Source organism: Cupressus sempervirens, chromosome 7 (genome assembly GCF_028749045.1).
Source record: "Cupressus sempervirens isolate cs-2001-9-10 chromosome 7, ASM2874904v1, whole genome shotgun sequence".
NCBI classification, from domain to species: domain Eukaryota; kingdom Viridiplantae; phylum Streptophyta; class Pinopsida; order Cupressales; family Cupressaceae; genus Cupressus; species Cupressus sempervirens.
In genome coordinates, this window is record NC_143124.1 from 434,390,751 (window position 1) to 434,396,750 (window position 6,000).

The window sequence follows — 6,000 nt, forward strand, 5'->3', positions numbered from 1 at the left end:
AGTCAGAGAAGACCGAGAGATACTATTGGGCTAGGCTATTCCAAGAACTCTACAAATGAGCAAGGAGAGTCATCAAAACAAGATGAAAATAGTAATATATATACCAATCAAAAACCAAAGAAGCCAACATGTTATCATTGTGGAAATTTTTTTCACATAGAAAATATCTGCAAGAACAAGGCCACTAAGACTAATGTTATTCCTAAATTTGATGGTTACTATTATCACTACAATAAGTATGGTCATCAACAATTTGATTGTATATAAAAGTTCAATAATATTTCTAAGAAATAAAAAATTTAATGTTATTGATACACATACAATAAATATGGACATAAGGAACAAGAATGTAGGTCACAAAAAAAGAATAACTAGAAATCAAAAAAAGGCGGGGGGAGGGGGAAGGGGGGGGAACACTATTTATTGGGATTAAAACACAAGGATTACATATACAACATGTCAAAGATATGGTCACATTGCAGAAAAATGCATGAGGATGTACATGAAAGGAAGATTTGATACTTGGAAGAATTATGGCTTGGAAATTTTTCATTGTCAATAAGTTGGTCACATAAGAAAGAACTTTAGATACCGAGCATCAACACCTAATGATGAAGATGTCAAAGGAAAGGAAAACGTTGATATTGGTGATATTTGTAATCAAATGAAAAAGACATAGAGAAATAATAGTGTAGACAGTGGAACTACAACTAGATCAGTTGGTGACACCTCATCCTCCAAATTAGGTAAATACATAACTTCAAACCAAATTCATAAATGTATGTACATAGGAAGTAAATTTGGATTTATTTATCTTACATTAGTTCCTTATAATCTTGGAATGATGTCAAAATTATCATGAGCCAAGATGAATTAGGATAACTCATGTAATTTTGAAGATCAATATGATCAGTAAGCTCAACCAAGTAAGATAGTCATTCAGTGTTAATGAATTGTAAACCAAGAAAGGTTTTGAGGTCTACAAGGAAGTTTGTTAGTATTGAAATGAGGTGGATAAGTAGCATTTTTTTCACCCTATGTAACTCAAAGAAGCACTTTACCTATAAATAGGGCACCAAATATTTCATTGTTTACCTTGCAAAAGATAACCTTTTAATATGATTTTTTGAGTGATTTCAAGAAATTAGTGTGCGCAATTGAATTCTTAGCTAAAATCACCAAATTTATCATATATATATATATATAATTTGTTTGAAAAGTTTGGTAAAATATTTGATTTTTCCCAAGGATTTTCATCATTATTTGTCAAAAATGTAGTTTCTCATGTTACAACACTGACATCAAGTTTAGTGCAAGCTTAGGCATCAAAGGTTGCTAGGGGAAGATTGGTGAAGCATGAGAAATCTGAAGAGCCTAATTAAATTATATCAAAATATCAAAGCTAAAATTGATGAGACATTAGTTTTATTATCTTTAGCTCCTAGGCTTCTGCTAGTCTGAGATATATGATCATTCATTCATTGCAAGATTTGAGAGGTTAATGATTATGAGATGAAACAAGCAAATGAATAATTGTACATGAGAATGGACAAATAAAGGATGAAAACAAGAATTTAGAGATGAAGGGATTATCACATGCCTTGTATTTCCTAAAGGTGTCAAGAAATGAATGGATGTAAATTGCACTTAGTTGAGTACATGAACAATATATGTGGTTGGAATGACCAATAAAGTTCACTAAAGACTTGATGCACATGGCTATTGGGTACCCCAAAACTAAGAAGGCCAAAGATATAAGGCTTTTACAGATGGCATGAATTGAAAATCACACCAACATTACTTGGAATGATAAAGGTTTCTAGGTATAAGTGATAAGTGATCTTGACATGAAGTTTTCAACATGTGTGATAGAGTAAAAAGTCTTCCAACTAAGAAAACTAGACAATATTTCATGTGGAACTATGAATTTTTCATGTACAATATTGTGTAGAAATTTTTTAATATTGACCTAGCTAAGCTATTATTGAAGCAATTTGAAGAAAACATGAAGACCGTCCAAGCAAAAAAGACCAACATTTTGAAATATGGTTCATTATTGGTATGTATCTTCTTTTATTTTTAAAATTATTTCTAAATTATAAGAGATGTTTACTAGGACACCAATAGGCCTATAATCTATCAAGTTAATGATTATATCAAAAGTTTGGGGAGATAATTTTGATAAATTCATGAATGAATATCATGAATAATTTAAATCAAGGATGCACCAAAGGTTTAGGATTTCACTATAATTATTAAAAGACTACAAGATGCTATTGTATTTCTGGTTGATACTAATACATGTTTGATAAAAGTTCTAGACCCTAGAATTGCATGATTAGAACCCATGGAATATGTATTAGACATTGGCCAAGCCACATAGTATATTAAGGAATTTTTGAATGAACCTAACAATAGGAAATCCAAAAGATATGGAGCATATGAAGACACAAAGAAAAGGAAAAGAAAAATGCATATTATAATTCCTAATATAGAGAAAAAGTCAAAGAGAATGATTAGCACTCTTAAGGAGATGTTCAATGAAGGTGAGGAGAAAATAATATTGATTGAAGATGTAATGAAAAGTTGGTGAGGAAGAAGTTGAGGAAGAAATTAAAGTAAAAGAACCAAAAGTAAAGAAGTTTAAAAGAGAAAATTTTTTGTTAAACCTCAGAGTCCTAAAGTTACCCATGATAGGACTATAGATTCCACATCATCAACACCCCTTGCAAAGAGAGGAAGGTTAGAGGACATCCAAAACTAGAAAAATTAAATTTGAATGTACTAGAAAAAAAAGAATGTTTAGATGGTCACTAAGCCACACAAGAAACAAAAGATTGTTAAAGGAGATGATAGAGAGAGGACCAAATCTAATGAAAATTAATTCAGAGTTGTAAAAAACTTTGTACCAAATAATTTTGATGATCAAATAGAAACAATAAAAAAATTCAGCATATTTGGATCAATACACTTTTTAAAATATCATAAGCTAAATGATGAAGAAAATATAAATATTGAAGAAGCTACTATTGACAATATGCACACTAAAAGGTATGCACTAACTAAAATTGTAAGAAAAATTCTAGATGAACTCTAAAATAAATAAAAAAATAAGGTGGAGATATGCATGTTGACATTAAGGTCAAATCATTTCTCAATTAGTGACATAACACTTAGTTAATTGTTTACATTGCTACAAAGCTCTGTATGTAGAAAGAAGTGTCTCCTAAGCTACATAGTGTCTACTGAGCATCTGAGACAAAATGCAATGTAAGTCATGCTTCATAGTTGCTACCAAGCATCATAGGTAGTGTGTAGTGTAAACCAAGCTTAGCACAATCTATCAAGCTCCAGAAGAAGATATCAATTTCTATCAAGCTTCATAGAGTCTACTAAGATCATTAGTGTAATCGATGAAGCTTTTAGTGTTAACTGAGCTCAATAGTTTCTATCGAGATGGTAGTATTAAGCAAGCTCTGTAGTATTAACTAAGCTTATCAGTGTCTATCAAGCTATCAATGTCAACAAAGGAGAATGAAGGTAGTGTTGACTGATTTGTAGTGTCAACCAAGCCCTTCAATGTCTACCAAGTTATTTAGTGTTTGTTGAGTCACCAAGTTCTAATCAAGTTTAGGCTACTCCTGAGTGATCAATGTGGATTGTGTAACTAGTCTCAACTAACTAGAAAAGCTTGTTGAGTTGATAGTGTTGCCAAGTGCCAAAATATAACTTGAGTTTTCTTCAGAACTTGAGTAATAGCAACAATCGACATAGTGAATATTGTTTGAATTTAGTGGTGTAGCCGACACTAGAAGGTAATTAATTGGATTGGTATATATGTAATGCATTGTATCATATCTAAATAAGAAAATAAATAACAAGTAAGAAGAATATGAGTGCTTCTTAAGGGGTTAAAAGCACATTTGGCACATTCATTTTCTATGAAGCATTTGTGGGAAGAAAAAAAAATCCTTAGTATGAAGATTTGTAGAGATATGAAGAATAGGAAATTGACACTATCTTAGGCTGATTATATTGCGAAGGTGTTGAATGTTTCTCTATGGAGAATGCTCAAGCTATCATCACACCTTTACCTCATCATTTGAAGTTGACTAAGGAGACGTTTCCCAAGACACAAAAGGAGGAGGATAAGATGTCTAAGGTACCTTATGATTTAGTTGTAGGAATCTTGATGTATGCTATGGTATGTACAAGGCCAGATATTACACATGCACCAGGAGTCATTAGCAAGTATATGAGTCATCCAAGGCTTAAGCATTGGAATGCAGTTGAATGGATTCTTCAATATTTGAGAGATACATCCAGTGAGTGTTTACACTTTGGGGGCTCTATTACTAATTTACAGGGATATGTTGACTCATATTTGGCAAGGTATATTGATACCAAGTGGAGTACACTAGGTTATGTCTTTACTATTGGTAGGGCAGTTGTGAGCTGGGTTTCTCATTTACAAAAGGTTAATGCTTTATCCAGTACAGAGGTAGAGTATATTGCTACTATAGAGGTAGCCAAGGAGATGATATGGTTTCAGTTCTTCCTAGAAGAATCAGGACACCCTTAGAAGAATAATTATTTGTTTACAAATAGTCAAAGTGCCATTCATCTTGCAAAGCATTCAGCTCTACATTCAAAGACAAAAAAACATTTAAAGTTGTGGTTCCATTTCATTCGGTCAATTTTAGATGATAGATAGTTAAAGTTGGACAATAGACATATAGATGATAATCTAGTAGATATGTTTATCAAGGTAATGACAAGGGAGAAGCTAAACTCCTCTTCAACTTCTATTGGTCTTCTAGACTAAGCTAAATAAAAGAACAGTAGAGTGCAGGGTGGTTTGATCCAGTAGGAGCCTCATGGAGTAGCGACATAGCTACAAGATTAATCTCTAAGTGTGAGATTGTTACCTAGTGTGGAGCCTAATTAGTACCCAAGTGATAGATTGTTAGCTGGTGGTGACTAATTAGGGAAGTACTATACACACTTCATAATTCTTTGGGTTGACATGTAATTATAAATTGTACCCCTAAGGTGGTAAAACTACTTGTATAAAAGACCTTAGGGTTAGGGGTTGTTTCATAGTGTGTGATGTAAAAACTACTTCTTGCGGTAGTATTAAGCTATAAGGGATTACAAATTGTAATTAGGTTGTAATCATTGGATCGTAGTCATATTGGACTTTTTTTTTGGTGGACATAGCCCAAGGACTAGGTGAACTACATTAAATCTTGGTGTCTTGTGTTCTCTTTTGTGCAATATATTATTTTCTGATATTGTTTATATTTGCATGTAATTATTATTTATGTCCATGGTTTAAGCCTAACAAGTGGTATTAGAGCTAGGTTTTTTTTTTTTCCAATTATCCTCTATGTGAAAGTCTCACGATTGAGTGAGATTCTTATGGTTGAGTGGGAGAGATCATGGCAGATGAGTGTAAGCTGAGGGTTGACAAATTTAATGTGCAAAACTTTTAGTTATGGAAGATGCAAATGAAGGACTGTCTCTATCATAATGATTTATGGAAGCCATTAGAAGGAAAAACTAAGAACTAGGGAACTATGACACATGAGGATTGGGATATTTGAGATAGGAAGGCTCTTGGACTTATTCAATTATGCTAGGCACCATCGATGACATTTAACATTGCAAAAGTGAAGATGATGGAAGAGTTGATGGAAACCCTATTGGAATTGTATGAAAATCCCTTCACTTCAAATAAGGTATTTCTCATGAAGCATTTATTTAATATGAAAATGGTAGATGGTGGATCTATTGCAGATCATTTAAATGAGCTTAATACTATTACTAGTCAGCTATCTTCTATGGGTATTAATTTTGATGAAGAAATGAGGGCTCTCTTGATTTTGTGTTCTTTGCTGAAAGATGAAATGCCTTCGTAATGGCTATGAGTAATTTTTTTTTTGGATCTAATACCTAAAATATGATGATGTGATTGATGTTATTTTGAGTGAAGAAAAT